The sequence below is a fragment of the Bos indicus genome, chromosome 4, assembly GCF_029378745.1.
Source record: "Bos indicus isolate NIAB-ARS_2022 breed Sahiwal x Tharparkar chromosome 4, NIAB-ARS_B.indTharparkar_mat_pri_1.0, whole genome shotgun sequence".
NCBI classification, from domain to species: Eukaryota; Metazoa; Chordata; class Mammalia; order Artiodactyla; family Bovidae; genus Bos; species Bos indicus.
The window spans coordinates 54762074-54778444 of NC_091763.1; the positions used below are offsets into that span (position 1 = coordinate 54762074).

The 16371-nt window shown below is 39.2% G+C and overlaps 1 protein-coding gene across 5 annotated transcripts in view; it reads right to left on the bottom strand.

Annotated features, from left to right (window-relative positions):
• Window positions 1–15949, bottom strand: part of FOXP2 (forkhead box P2) — a 661054-nt gene extending 645105 nt beyond the window's left edge. For all 5 annotated transcript variants that reach the window (XM_070787815.1, XM_070787814.1, XM_070787813.1 and 2 more), the window contains exon 1: window positions 15527–15949. The gene's annotated coding sequence lies outside the window, so the exon portion shown is untranslated. The remainder of the gene's footprint in view (window positions 1–15526) is intronic.
• Window positions 15950–16371: the final 422 nt, after the last annotated feature.

The window sequence follows — 16371 nt, forward strand, 5'->3', positions numbered from 1 at the left end:
AATTTTCATTGCATTCTGTGTTGGTCAGAACATACATACGGTATGGTATTTAGCTCTGGACACATTTTAAAGGGAAACTTCAGCAAAGAGAAGCATATCCAGAGGAGGGTAATGAGAACTGTGAAGGGTAAAAGAAATCCACAGAGTGTATATAAAGGATAACCGAAGAAATATGACTTCTTTATCCTCAGAAAGGAAAGGTTTATTGATTATAAAAATTTTTCAGACATTTGCAAAGTTATCTATGTGAAATAGTCTGTGTAAAACCAAAAGGTGGAGTTAGAAATAATGGCTAATTGATTCCAATTCAATGTAAGGAAGAACTTTCTATCAATTAAATTTTGTCAATTATTGAATATTACAATTAGTTACTCATTCATGTAAGTTTTACAAAGCCACTAGCCAGGACTATGAAAATGGGGATTGCCTCTCTCACATACAGATATCTTTAAATTACTCATTTCTTACCTGTAAAAAAAGGCAACCCACAGAGGGTTTCTCCAGGCATTTTGTGTATTTTCATTCCTGTCTTGCCTCCCTGATTTCTGTTCCATTTCAGCCTAGTTGGCCTCTTCAAACTGACAATTTGTCCTTAGCAGCCCACCTGACTTTTTGATTTGAAAGTGAAAGTCACTCAGTTGTGTCCAACTCTTTGCGACCCTAAGGACTACACTCCATGGAATTCTCCAGGCCAGAATACTGGAGTGGGTTGCCATGCCCACCTACAGGGGATCTTCCCGACCCAGGGATCGAACCTGCATCTCTTATGTCTCCTCATTGGCAGGTGTGGGAGTACTGGTGTGGGCAGCCATTCCCTTCTCCAGGGACTCTTTCCAACCCAGGAACTGAATCCAGGTCTCCCGCATTGCAGGTGGATTCTTTACCAGCTGAGTCACAAGGGAAGCTCGACTTTTTGATTTACCTCTCTGATTATACTATTTTTCCATACACTGCAGTCCATAAGCCATCTGACAGTGGCCCCTGGGTAACTAACCCTGTCTCCATCTCCCACCTGATTTGGAAGGGAGAACAAAATTTTAATTTATTATCTCAAAGGTTTCAATTTTAGGATTCTTGGATTCTTCTTACTTCTTTTGCCACTTACAGATGGTGGGTGATCAGTAATCAATGAATAAACGAGTAAGTGACTGAATAAATGAATGGGTATTGTTAATCAACTGATAATGAGCTTCTTCTTCTTTAAAAGCTAACTACCTGAATGGGCTGTACATCTTTCAACTTGTCAAACAGATGAAAAGGAGTGAAAAGAACAACAAACATCTATGAGAACAAAGGAAAGAAGTATGAGGACAATAGAGACTAAGAGTGGAAATAGAAATGAGAGTAGACAGCTATGGAGAGGGCCCCAAACTAATTCTCAGAAAAGATCAAATAGTAAATGCTCTAGTTCATAAGCAAAGTCAATTTATAAGTCAAAATAAAATGCAATAATCTACAAAACAAACATACTTGAATAAGAAATGAGAGGAGAATTATAAACTCCTAAGAAATTATGATAGGAACAAGTGACTACATTCTCACGAAGGCAAAACTGATATACACAACAATTTGATGAATCTCAAACGCATAAGCTAGATGAAAGAAGCCTGCCTCTGAAGGTTACATACCACATGATTAATAACACAGAGTTGAGTGTAATACGTACATATAGATATAGTATATACATATATATTATACATGAGTATTTTATACAATTTGTATAAATACATTATACAAGAGTCAGACAGGACTGAAGTATTATATACATGTATATAATGCATATAACACTTGTATATAACATATAACACTTCTCTATCCAAGGGATTCTCCAGGCAAGAATATTGGAGTGGACTGCCATGCCCTCCTCCAGGGGATTCTCCCAACCCAGGGATTGAACTTGAGTCTCTTATGTCTCATGCACTGGCAGGCAGGTTCTTTACCCTGGGGAAGCCTTATCCTGCCATTTGCATCATCATGGCTAGACCCTGAGCACATTATGCTGAGACAAGTCAGAGAGGCTTGTGCTGTCTGATACCACACATAAATGTGGAATCTAACAAAGTCAAACTTGTAAAATCAGAGAGCAAAATAGGTGGTTACCAAGAGATGGGGATGGGGGGATGAGATTGATGTTGTTTAAGGGTACAAACTTGAAAGGAGTAGTAAATAAGCCATAGACATTCACTACACAGTATAATGAAGAGAGACAACAATATTGCACTGCAATTATGTGATGTGATAGATACGGCTACAATAGAGACCACGTTACAAACTGTAACATGGTGGACTTCATAAATGTAAACAGTGCTACAATATCAAATTCACTCAATTAAAAAGACTGTTGCTGCTGCTAAGTCGCTTCAGTCGTGTCCGACTCTGTGCCACCCCATAGACGGCAGCCCACCAGGCTCCCCCGTCCCTGGGACTCTCCAGGCAAGAACACTGGAGTGGGTTGCCATTTCCTTCTCCAATGCATGAAAGTGAAAAGTGAAAGTGAAGTGGCTCAGTCGTATTCGACTCTTAGGGACCCCATGGACTGCAGCCTACCAGGCTCCTCCATCCATGGGATTTTCCAGGCAAGAGTACTGGAGTGGGGTGCCATTGCCTTCTCACCTCCCCCAAAAAACACACTTTAAAAAACAAAACTCCAGGGACAGAAAATAGATCAGTGGTACCAGAGACTACAAGATGAGAGGAGGTGTTGACTAAAATTCACATGAAAAAATTTTGGAGCATGATGGAACTGTTCCACATCTTAATTGTGGTAGTGAGTATACAACTATGTTTGTGAAAACATACAGAACTGTACACTAGAAAGATGTGAACTTATTGCATACACATTTTCTTTAATTAAAACTTGAAAAATTTGTAGAGCTTAAAACAAATTTGTAAAGATGATCAATTAAAATGTTTTGTGTTGTTAATAAAGCACAATAAAATCATAGCAATATTTTCTTAGATCAGTTTCCCAAGGCAAAAGAAATAAAAGCAAAAGTAAATGAGAAAAAAATGGAACCTAATCGAACTTACAAGCTTTTGCACAGCTAACGAAGCCATCAACAAAATGAAAAGACGATCTATGAACTATGAGGAATTTGCAAATGACATGACTGACAAGGGTTTAATTTCCAAAATATACAAACAGTTCATACAGCTCAATATCAAAAAACCCAAACAATGTAATCAAAAAATGGGCAGAAAACCTAAACAGACATTTCTCCAAAGAAGACACACAGATGGCCAACAGGCACATGAAAATATGTTCAAGGTCACAAATTAGTTAAAAGCAAATCAAAACTGCAGTGAGGCATCACTTCACAGTGGTCAAAATGGCCATAATAGTTAAAAAGTCTACAAATAATACAGAGTTCCTGGTAGCCTAGTGGTGAGGAGTCTAGGCTTTCCCTGTTGTATGACCCAGGTTCAATCTTGGTCTGGGAACTGAGATCCTGCAAGTCACACATGAGGTGGCTGGGAAAAAAAAAGAAGTCTACAAATAATAAATGCTAGAGAAGATGTGGAGAAAAGGAGATCCTCCTTCAGCATTGGTGGAAATGTAAATTGATGCAGTCACTTTGGAAAACTGTAGTGAGGTTCCTTAAAAAACTAAAAACTACTATATGATACAGCAATTCAATTCCTGGATATGTATTTGGAAGAAACCAGAATTTGAAAAGATACATGCACCACGATGTCCATAGCAGCACTGTTTACAACAGACAAGACATGGAAGCAACCTAATCATTCATCAACAGATGAGTGAAGATACAGAGTGAGTGAGTGAGTGTGTGTACACAATGAAATATTATTCAGCCATAAAAGAATGAAATACCGCCACTGTAGCACATGAATGGACCTACAGATTATCTTACTAAGTGAAGTAAATCAGACAAAGATAAATATCATACATGATATCACTTATATGTGGAATCTAAAAAATAATACAAATGAGTTTATTTACAAAACAGAAACAGACACACATACATAGAAAACAAACTGTGATTACCAAAGGGGAAAGGAGGACGGAGGGAGGGATAAATGAGTGGTATACAATTAACAGATACACAATATTATATAAAAAATAAACAAGGATTTACTGTATAGCATAAGGAACTATATTCAATATTTTGTAATAAACTATAAGGGAAAAGAATCTGAATATATAACTGAATCACTTGCTATACACCTGAAACACAATATTATACATAAACTATAGTTCAATTAAAAATAAAAAGATTACATCTGATAGTTTTCTCCTGAAAAAACAAAACAAATTATGTCTGATATTTAAACAACTTTGTAAAGATGAGCATTTAAAATATAACTTGTAAAATGAATAAATCATAGTGAAAGTAACAAGTAACAATTCTGAGAGAAAATTATCAGGATCATTTCTACAACATAGTAGCCAATACCTTATTTTAAAATGAAACATCAAATGTATAGCCAAATAGCTTTGTAAAAATAATCAAATATATTTTCAAATATATTATAAGTAGACATGTAAAAATAAAATAATCATTTGTATTCTATTTTAAATGTCCTCTCATAAAAATGTACTTCGAATAATAAGAAAATAAGTATTAAATACTTTACTATTTATTCATAGCTTGTTACCATATATTCTCTATTATTGTACATTTGCCTTTAAAATTCGATCTTCTATAGTCATAAAAACAAGTTGTCTCTCAAAATAAAAACAATACTTATAATAATGATGTTCCTTTAATATAATAATACGAGTAAGCAAGTACTTAGTCACATTTTAGCATCTAGCATCGTTTCAGTCCAGTGGGAATGAGATTTTTCCAGGACACAATTAGAAGGATATCAAAGAGAACAGCTATGTAAAATCAAATACCAATTAGAAATAAAAAGTTACATTGCCTTTCTTCTACTTGTCCAATAGTTTCAGCAACAGACATGCAGGACTAGGGACAGTTTGAAATTACTGAAAATTACAAAACAGCACAGAATTGGAAGTGATACAAGGGCAACCTAAAAGCACACTTTTCTGAAAGTAGAGAAATATTATAAATAGATCAAGAAAATATAAATTTAAAAGTACTTTCTTTGGGACAACACAAAGGCTGTCAAATGAACTTTATTTTTAGTTACAGGAGTATACATTCTCTACAACGGGGGTCCCCAACCTCCAGAATCTAATGCCTGATGATATGAGTTGGAGCTGGTGTAATAACAATAGAAATAAAGGACACAATAAACGTAATGCCCTTGAATGATCCTGAAACCATTCCCCCTGCCCCACCCCTGGTCTGTGGAAAATTTGTCCTTGAAAATGGTCCTAGGTGCCAAAAAGGTTAGCTCTACAACATACAAGGTAAAATGTACTGAAAAATGAACATTTGCAAGCTTACATCACTGCTAAAAACTACTGCAATTCATAATCCCCTACCTTCTGAGACGCAATCTGTGGCTCCTTATTTGTCTACATATAGGCTAATTTGTCACAAGGAAAGTAGCCAGAATGAGAACAGACACTACACTACACACAGGACGGCACACTCGGTGGGGCATGCACACTTGGTGTAAATGCATGCATCACTTGACTAGGGGGTGGGGCAGCAAAGCAGTGAAGGAATAACTTAGATGAGGCTCTAAAGACTTTTCAGCAGTTCTTTAGGGAAGAAAAACAGATGTCTCAAGAAATGTGGGGCCTAACTTCCTATGTGGTGCACTGTATAAACCCTTGTGTTACTTACTCCCTTTAAGCCAAACTGCAGCAAAGACATGCAGCACCCCTACAGTTGAGAGTTGTGTTTTAATGTAGTACAATGCATAGATTGGACCATGAGACAGCCCAACATTTTATGTCGGTTCTAAAAAATGTGTGTGTGTGTGTGTGTGTGTGTGTGTGTAAGGTCCATTAAAAAGGAGAGCTCTAATTTTAAAAAGACAAAGCTTATCAAACAGCTCATCCAACTGTACATTTTATTTCTGAGTTGATGCCACCAAAAGCTAAATATGTGAATGACCACAGGACCAAGGCAAAATTGTAAAGAAATGAATATTTATGGGATGTTAATGGTATGTGCTTCAGGGAACAGGATGCCAGGCAATTACTTATTTTTCTCAACCCTGACATGACCAACTCCACGTGCACTCACTTCTCCTTTCCCTGTCTCAGCATCCTGGTTAAACAAGGTGAGGCTCCGTTGCTGACCGGGAAGGAGGGGAGTGATGTGAAAATTCCAAGTGGGCTAAGACAAGTGAAGAAAAATTCCTTTTTAACCGAGCCCCCTGAGTTTCATAAGCAAAGATATTTATGGTAATTTTTTGTTGGTTTTAATTGTCTTTATTTTAGGAATTATCTTTTTCTCCCAGTCATTTTTACCTGTGTGTTTATATTGTAGTAAGAGACAACCTGTTTACAGCTTCAAATTTGACTTATGTATGTCATAAAAGGTTTCAGTTGAAAGTAACCTAAAAACTAATCCAATCTCTTTTTAATTTTGAAGGAAAAGATCCACCCAATATTGCACAATAGTTGAAAGTCAGACTAAGAAACTGGGTGCAGGTCTCCTGGCACTCACTATGGAGCCCTGATCAGTAAACCAAGCAGGCCATGTTACTATCTGAGATAACTGTGCTTCCCAGGAGGAGTCATTTTCATCCACATTCTAATATGCATCACCATTATCAGAGAAGGCCTTTAATAAAAATATATTTCCTGCTTGGAACAAGGAAAAGAGAACACATTGGGACCTGGAATAGCCAGATGGTGACAAGAGGGCAATGATTACCTAAGGACCAGGATTAAAAAAAAAAAAAAAGGCAGGCATAAGTTAGTAAGTTCTTTGAAAGGAAAAAGTGAGGTAGTAATATAATAAAGCCACACTGTGTCATTGTTCAGAGTTTTTCAAGGATCACACATTCACTCATGGTATAATAAGATATCAGAATTATTCTGAAAGATCTTATAATTTGTCTCAAAGAGGAAAGAGAAACAGGGAAATGAGACGAAGTAGGCAAAGACAGGCCTCTTTTCTCATTATCAATAGTGAGGATTACATACCCCTTTCTCAAGATACTTAGAACAAAACTGCTGAGCAAGCGAATACAAATTTTAAATATGTACAAAGTATGTGAAAGAGAACTCTACAGGACATTAGATTTACGAGAATAAAATCTGTGGATCCGTGTGGTATTATATGTACCAATGTGACCTGCACGAACCAAAGAATAGTATTTTAAATTCAGAAAGATGGACTTTCCAACAAATCATAAATCCTTAACCTGCTCTGTTAAAGATGGATACTGAAAGAATGAAAGAAAAGTTATAAATGATGATATGTGTGCCAATGCAAATAAAGTAAAACTATCTGTCTTATTATACCACAGAATAACAACAACAATCTAGATACGGTTTTAGAAAAGACCTTGACTTAACCCCTTCCCCTCCCTCTTTCCTCATCAACCCCCAGAAACACTTTGAATGCCCATGTTGTACTCATAGTATAAACATTAGGAACATCTATATACACTAATTATGCTACTCATATTAAGATGTTGTTGTTGTTCAGTTGTGTCCAACTCTTTGGGACCCCATGAACTGTTGCATGCCAGCCTTCCCTGCCCTTTATGATCTCCTGGAGTTTGCTCAAATTCATGTCCATTGAGTCAGTGATGCCATCCAACCATTTCATCCTCTGCTGTCCCCTTCTTCTCCTGCCTTCAGTCTTTCCGGCATCAGGGTCTTTTCCAATGAGTCGTCTCTTTTGCATCAGATGGCCAATGTATTGGAAACTCAGCTTCAGGATCGGTCTTTCCAATGAATATTCAGGGTTGATTTCCTTTAGGATTAACTGGTTTGATCTCCCTGCAGTCCAAGGGACTCTCAAGAGTCTTCTACAGCACCACAATTTGAAAACATCAATTCTTCAGTGCTCAGCCTTATTTATGATCCAACTCTCACATTCGCGCATGACTACCGGAAAAACCATAGCTTTGACTATATGGACCTTTGTCAGCAAAGTGATGTCTCTGCTTTTTAATACACTGTCTAGGTTTATCATCAGAGAAGGCAATGGCACCCCACTCCAGCACTCTTGCCTGGAAAATCCAATGGACAGAGGAGCCTGGTGGGCCGCAGTCCATGGGGTCGCTAAGAGTTGGATAAGACTCAGCGACTTCACTTTCACTTTTCACTTTCATGCATTGGAGAAGGAAATGGCAACCCACTCCAGTGCTCTTGCCTGGAGAATCCCAGGGATGGGGAAGCCTGGTGGGCTGCCGTCTATGGGGTCGCACACAGTTGGACATGACTGAAGTGACTTAGCAGCAGCAGGTTTATCATAGCTTTTCTTCCAGATACAATGATGAGTTCTATGATTAAATACGTCAGTTCAATGGTCCTAAGCATTATGATATTGAAGCACTCAACTATTGTGCATTTTTTGTCCAAAAGCACTAATATCTACACACAACTTTCAAGTTAAGTTATAGTCTCAGGTCAAGAATAAAAAAGATACAGAAAACTGAACTTACAGCATGCTCACCCAAGATGAGAGTCATGTCTTGGCCAATACAGTAATGAACAGTTTCCCAAATATGGTATAAGACGAGTGCAAGATGAAAAAGTAAGGTGAAAAGGAATTTCAGTGACACACATACACAAAATGGAACAATGATACAGACAGAAGTAACCTGCTGGACCTCCACAAAGTCATACATTCCTTAATTCAATATTTAGTTTTAGAGTTCCTACCAAGTACAAGGCATGTTCTAAACACCGGATTAGAACAGTGCCCAAAAGAAAACTTTGTATCCATGGGATACACATTGTCATTGAGACTATAAATAAAGAAAAAATCTTTTAAAAGTCAGTTGATAGTGCTCTAGGGGAAATCAACATATGATAAAGGTGACGAGCATGAGCAATGATGATTTGTTATTTTAGATACGACAAGCAGAGAAGGCTGCCATAAGGATATGTTTGAGCTGAGACTTGAAGTTAATGAAGATACCTGAGGACAAAGCATTACAGACAGACAGAGGAAAACTCTGAAGTGGGAAATAGCTGATCCCATTTTGAGGAATGTCAAGGAAGTCAGTGTCTAGGGTTGACTGAATAAGAGGAAAATGATAGGAAATACTGTGAGACAGAGAGCAGGGGTCAAGTAAAACAGACATTAGTAAGGTCCTTGTCTTTTATTTTCAGAGACATAAGAAGTTGTTGGAAGATTTACACCTTTCAAGAGTGACATAATCAGATAGATAAATCTTCAAAAGGTCACTGCTACTTGGAGAATAAACTGTTGTACCTGAAGGGAGAAAACAGGGAAAATTAAGCAGCTATTGCATCAAATCAGGGAGTAGCTGATGGTCTACCTGATCAGACGGGTAATGAGGGGGTAGTAATTAGGTGTATAAAACAAGATTTGGGGGGACATAATTTAGCTAAAGTAAAAGACGTAGTGAGAAAGGGGGGAAAATGAAGACAAAAAGGAAATGAAGAGCTAGCTACAGGCATACAAATATAGATCAACCAAATCCTGGAACATAAATTTGGGTGAAGTAATGGTGAGGAATATTTTTTAAGGATGTTGGGATGTTTTTTTCTTTTTTAAATGAGATGATTTTATGACAGTCTACATATGCTAAGATGTTAAGATATTTGGATTAGTGTACTATAAGTTTCTCCTCACTATCTGCCAGCAAGAAATTTTATAAACACTTTCTCTGAAATATGTCTACCACAAGATTTTTTCTTACCCCCTAAAATACACTTTAGGAAACTTTGTTATTTTTTCCTTAAATTGAGAAAAAGTTGCAAAGTGGTAGTTCTGTATGTGTACCAAAATGATACAAAACAAAAATGATGCAAAAAAGAAAACTTTCACAGAAAATAGCATCATAAAAGTTGAGAAGAAAGAAAAGAAAGAAATGGATACCAGAGAAACTATGTTCTTTGCAATAGCATCCTTTCTTTGAGAAATTTAATGTCCTTAACCTGTTTTAAAAAATTTTTATGATAGTTTCATGGCACAAATCTTTCCGACTTGTTACAAAGAGCTTTAAAAAGCAACACTAAAAACTTAAATTTTAAACCAACATTATCTTCCACAAAGTATATTTTAAGGCTTCTAAGGCAGAAATCAAAGGAAATTGAGGAACATTATTAATAAACTAAAAATGCTGAGAGCTTTTAAACCCCTGGGGATTCATTTGCTTCATAGCAGTGTGCTTTTTCAACATTTAAATTTTATATGCTCTTGCTAATGAAAATAATTTGCTACAGCAGAAAGGAATGAAGATGTCAGCTCAGTATGACATATTTATCAATATAATGGAAAGGTATGTTCTGAAGATCCTTGATGGATTCCAGTGAAAAAAAAATAGTGTACAACTGTTTGAGAAGTTGAATTCAATCAGTAGAATATAGTTCCAGGAACACATATTTCAAATATCAAGGAATTAAAAAAAAACTGAACTTGGACTCCACAGATAATTTGTGGACAAAATGGATTTTTAAATAAAATCTCACATTAAAATGTATTGAATTATATAAATTGAGGGAATGTAAGAATTTGAATTGTTCATGTAAAGGAAACTGGACAAATGATCAGATACAAGTCAATTTAGAGAGTAAACAATGTTCACAAGCCCAAAATGAAAAAGTATTAGGATTCAATGTGAACTATAAGCTACAAATCATTACAACATAAAGTTGTTTTAAAATTAAATAGGAGTGATACAAACATACCTGATTTTACAGCATATCTTAATTTGGCTGCTGGACAAAATTTTGTCCAAATAAACACAAATTCCTAGTCACTCCAATTGCAAAATTGGGATTATGCACCTAAAAATAATTAGGCCAATATTTAACATTACAACTGATAAGACAGCAAGTCATTGAAGCATCTATTTAGAGAAAAAAACAGTTGAAAACCGTTACTGCAAATAAGTCACCCACATACACAGGTTTACTTTTTATTTTAACATTAATAGTGTTGGAACATAATAAATCTAAATTTTCTCTGAGGATCTCTCTCCAGCATCTCAATATTCTAACACTGACCTGTTAGCTATAATATCTCTTTATATTTCACCAAAATTACTCTCCTTTTTTTGTGTATTTTGTCTGGAAAATTGGGGGCAGGGACTAGATGGAAATACAGTGCAAAGCAAAGAATATATACAACAATACATCAGAGGTAATGATAAGACAGAAGTAAATAGGCAAGTGGAAGTAAGTATCATTTAATAGATAGGAACACCTACAAGGAAAGACTATTCTACTTATTAGTATTTATATAATTCAACAGTAATGAATTTTCATATAACCAATTCTGGACTTAAAAAAAAGTAATGATATGTTTAAGCAACCCTCCTAACTATGCTTAGTTAGGGTGTTAAAAAATAGTTATGAGACAAATGAAGTAGCTAACGTTTGGAACAACTTCATAAGAAAGCAACGAAAATGACTTAAACCTCAAGGGGGAAAAGAGCCCAAAGAACTTAAATTATTTTTACCTGATAACACTCTGAAAGTGATATGCCTGGAGTCCAAGTATTGAATATGTTAAGAGATAAATGTCCACATCATCCAAAAAAAGAAGAGACATTAACTATGGCATACAAAATTCAAATTACTCATTAAACTATCTGTGGACCATAAGCACTGGGATTTGTCTAAGTAAAGTTTCAAGAACCTGGATTACTTTTTCAGAAGGCTTAAGAAGGTAAACAACAATCTTTCTGGGTTGGATTTGATCAAATTTGTTAGAACTCTATGAATTAAGGACTACATAGATAAGGTTATTTTCAAAAATCTATGCAAATCTTAAAATCTTATTGGGCCTAAGATAAGAAATAAACTATCTTTTTATCAAAGGGCAGAATGAATCTGTGCACTGGTTAGAATATTTTAGATCCATTCATTTATCACTAAGAGTACTATGATATATCACAGAGTTAAAGAAAAAAATAACTGTGCCATGAATTAGTATTCAGTAATTATAATGAAATTAACATCATTTTGCAACTCAACAGTGATTTGCAACTTTGTTTAGCAACACTCTTGCCAAGAGAACTTCTTACAAGTCAGTGGTCTCTCTGACTTCACTGAGAGACAGAAATACATGACCATTTCCATCATTCCATTTTCTATCAGTATTATAACTAATAGTTGATCTAACATGAGTGTCAACACAGAATGATAAGGCAGAGCAGCATAAATCTTTAAATGTATCACAAATGATATCTCTTTTATGTAATTAAGTACCATATCCCTCACATGTTCTCTTAAAATAAAATGTCTGGTAAATTTATCTGGTTATGTTCAATATTTTACTGTATGCTCTATGAGTCTCAATCAAGCCATGAAGGCATTTTCACATATTTAAACATACTTTTCATAGAGTACAATTCTAATAGTTATGCAAAGAGAGTTGTTTTGTGTTTCTGAGTCTTTGCTTGTACAAAAGGAATGTAACTTCTCATTATAGGTTACCTGTGATTTTAATGTTCACCTTTCTTCCTAATTTTATAATGTGTCACATACAACAATTTACCCCTATTTTAAGTTTATAGAATACTACAAGGATTTTTTTTTTTTTTTCAAGCAAACCCACTACACTACCATCAGTGCAAAGAAATGAAACTGGAACACAGTTTACTCAGATATAACTATTAATCTATTCACATCATAATGTAATTAAAGGTCTCTTTTCATTTGAATATTCAGTTCTAGAATTCCTATCACGCTGAATCCTAAAGTATAAGTTGAAAAATTTTGAAAAATAGCTTAAAATAGTACATAATTGTTATTTGCATATATTTCCCTTTTTTTCTATTTTGGTATTAATTGTAGTGTAATGGTAATTTAATAAATTATGTATAAAAAAGAAAAGTTATTGTACTCATATTTAAACTGAATTTAAAAATTATTCCCTTAATTTTTTGTATTCTTGTACTTAAAAAGTGAACTTTAAGATGATCTTTTAAAATTGAGTGTCTTCTGTCACCAACAGGGCTGTATCATCAGGTTTCTGGTCTCTTTAAAAGTTAGTAATTTAATCACAATTAAACATTTCTCTCACTTAGTTTTAGATAACAATGAAGCAGTGGGTTTCTTAAAGAAGTACTGAACTAAGCAACTACTGAACATGGGTCTAGTCTAGTAATAAAATGGAAGGAAGGCAGAAAGGGGGAGAGGGAGAAGGAAAGAAGGAAGGAGAGAGGGAATGACTTTAAAAGCTTTAAAGCTGAAAATGACATTGTACAAACCTAGTGATCACAGTGTACATAACTCCATACCCACTTTATTAATGCATACACAAATAACTCAAAATTGTAAATAATTGTTTAGCAGTATTAAACAAACACTACATTTTAAAATTCCAGGACACTGAGAATGTACCCATCCATAACTCACAGTGACAGAAAAGATAAACAGGACTTTTGACAACATAAAACATTTCCTGAGGTATGCCATAATGCAAAATTGAAGATGAAAATCTCTCAAAGCTCATCTTTGTTTAGTATTGACCTCTAGCATAGACGTGCTATTAAACACACCCCTTCCGTCTCCACTGAAGCCTAAACAAACTATCTGAATTAGGAGAGTGTGCAAAGATGTGCCTTCCAGGCAAACTTTTGTTTTCCAAAAGTAAATCTCCCCAAATACTTCCAGCTGGAAAAAGTCCACTTGAGCTACTTGACACTAGAGCTTCACTTTCTCACCTTGGCTTACCTGCTACTACTTAATTATTCTTCTAAGCAGGCTCTGGGCAAGTTGGGGAGGTGGCTCTTTCAGCACTTCTGAATCCATGATGACTAGAAATATACACACCTAACACTCCCACAGGTCTTCCACGCCCTTTCTCCTTCCCGCCCTTCTGAGCACTCGCGTCGTGAAAGCCTGGCCACCTGGGAGCAAACAGTACTCGAGGAACAATCCTCAAGATCAAGAAACTGACTGGATTTCAACATGTGGTGAGAGAAACTGGGAGGGGGGTGTGTGTGGCGGGAGGGATAGGAGCACTACAGACAGCAGCTGTCCATTAAGTGGTTTAAATCTGTTGGTTAAAAAGCTGAATAAACAAATACACAGATGGGTCTAGCTCCTTGGGGATTCCGGAATCTGAGGAGCCTCCCAAGCCGTGTCCAGTTCTGCCTCTCTCGCCCCGTCCCCGTGTAAAATGCGCGCGAGTTCCACTCTCAAATGCTCCAGACTCGCACGTGCCTTTCCTTCTCGTTGTTCCTAATGAGTTCACCCGCGCGCCAGGTGCTCTGAGAGACTCACCTAAGAGATCCCAGAGTCTGAGGACAGGAGGGCAACTTTTCCTCCCTGTTCTAGACCAACCCGAACACCCACGGCAAGGGACAGGTCCCCGTAGACGCTAGCCTTCATGTCAGGGTGTCGGGGCGCCTTCTGGCCGGCGGGGCGGGGAGAGGCGTGCGGGAGACACGCGGGCGCGGCCACCCAGTGGGTTCGGCCCGCGCCGCCGCCGCACGTGCGCCGCCGCGAGCGCGAAGGGGCGTCGGGCCCCGCGCTCCTCGCGGTCAAAGTCAACCCAGTGCGTCAGTCTGCCCTCCGCTCGCCCGGGGCCTCCGCGGACTTACAGGTAAAAGTCAACCGAGAAGCCCTTCTTTTCTCCGAAAGGTATCTGCGCCCATCCCTCGTCCCCTCCCTGAAGGACCCGGAGGCGCGATTTCACCCCAAACCCACCCTCAGAGTATGGAGACCTCTCCAAAGCGGAATAAAAGTAAGACCAAGACATATCCCGGGTGAAGCGGGTCCTGCTAACCGTGGACAGGGGAAAGAGCGCGAGCGGGGGCAGCAGTCGAGATGCACGATCATCCCCAAGTGTCACTAGGGGCCAGGAGTTTCTTCACTGGAGAAGCAGGAGTGTCCCTTCTCTGCCTCCATTCCCCAAGAAGTACTTGTGAAATATACGCTAAAGTGTGTAACTCAGAGACGAGAAGCGTGCACTTGCCCAACTGAGTAAATAAAGGTCAGCAGTTGGACAATAAAGTATGTGCTTCCAAACGCCAGATGTTTTTACTGTTGTTTCTCCTCCTCTGGGGTTGGGGGGAGGGGGGGGAGGCGCGGAGAAGAAGGAAAAGACAACACACAATAAAAATAAAAGTAAACAAACACATCTGCTGTTTCCACACACATTTTCCTCCAGCCGCGGTCTGGAGTCTGTTGCCGGACAAGGCAACATTTTCGAATACAAAACTAAAAATCATCCGTGAGCCAAAGGCAGCCTCCCCTCTCTGGACGCCCCCTTCCCCTCAGCACAAAGCCACATGAAAAAGAACAACAAGTGGTGATGTTAGGTCCGGAACGCGACCCCGATGCCGAGCCGAAATTTGACACATGTCACACTCGCCCAGCCGCGCCGAGCTCAGCGACTGGGGCGAAACTTTGCTGCCGCCGCCCCGGCAGCAGCGCGGAGCAGAGTAAAGTCGAAGCCCGGCCCGGCATAGAGGTGGCGGGGACGGCGTGAGGGGCGGAGGTGCCGCGCGCCAGAGTGAGGGTGAACAAACTTACCGCTACCGGGGACGCTGGGCAGCGTCCCGGGAGGTGGCACCCGCGGCGCCGAGGCAGAAGCCCACAAACAACACACCGACGCGCGAGTCCCGACAACTGCTGCCGCGAGTCGGGGCGCGCCCGGGAGGGGGGGGCTGGTGGAAGCCGCAGCTGGCGGACTCGGCCGCCGCATAAATAACCCGGACCGGCGCTCACGGGCTGGCTGCGCGGGGTTGGAGCCGGGGCGCAGCGGCCGCCGCAGAGCTGCACGAGCCGGCGTGTCTCGCGCTTTCTCGGAGGCTCGCGCTGTCTCGCGCTGCCGCTCCCCCCACCCGGATCTGTATGTGTGTGTGTGTGTGTGTGTGTCTGTATATGTGTGTGTGTGTCTCTATGTGTATGAGTGTGCGCTGGCGAGCGCGCGCACCCGGTCGCGCGCGCGTGTTGTTGGCAATGCAAACTGTACACACACGGCGCACGGAGCCGCCTCTTCTCGGAGGGGCGGGGTGGGGGAAGGGACGCCTCCGAGGATTCTAAAGTACTGCTGGGCCACTTGTTTGTGTTTGTTTTACTTTGCCTTGTTATTGTTGACTGTTGTTGTTGATCCCCAAAGTGATTTGGAACCAGCTGGCTAGGATACCCATCACCCCAGCCACCTATCTCCCCGCGTTCCCCCAACTTCTTTAAGGGAGGGGGAAGCGCGGCGCAGAATATTGTTCGGATTTGCAGTGGAGCCTCCTGGCTGACGTCAGGTCCACCTGCTCTGTAAACAACTCGCTGGAGAACTTGTTTGTTCGGCGCCAGATCTTCCCCCACCCCCACCTTTCTCCCCACCTCCTGCTCCGCCCCCTCCCGCTCGACCCAGACGG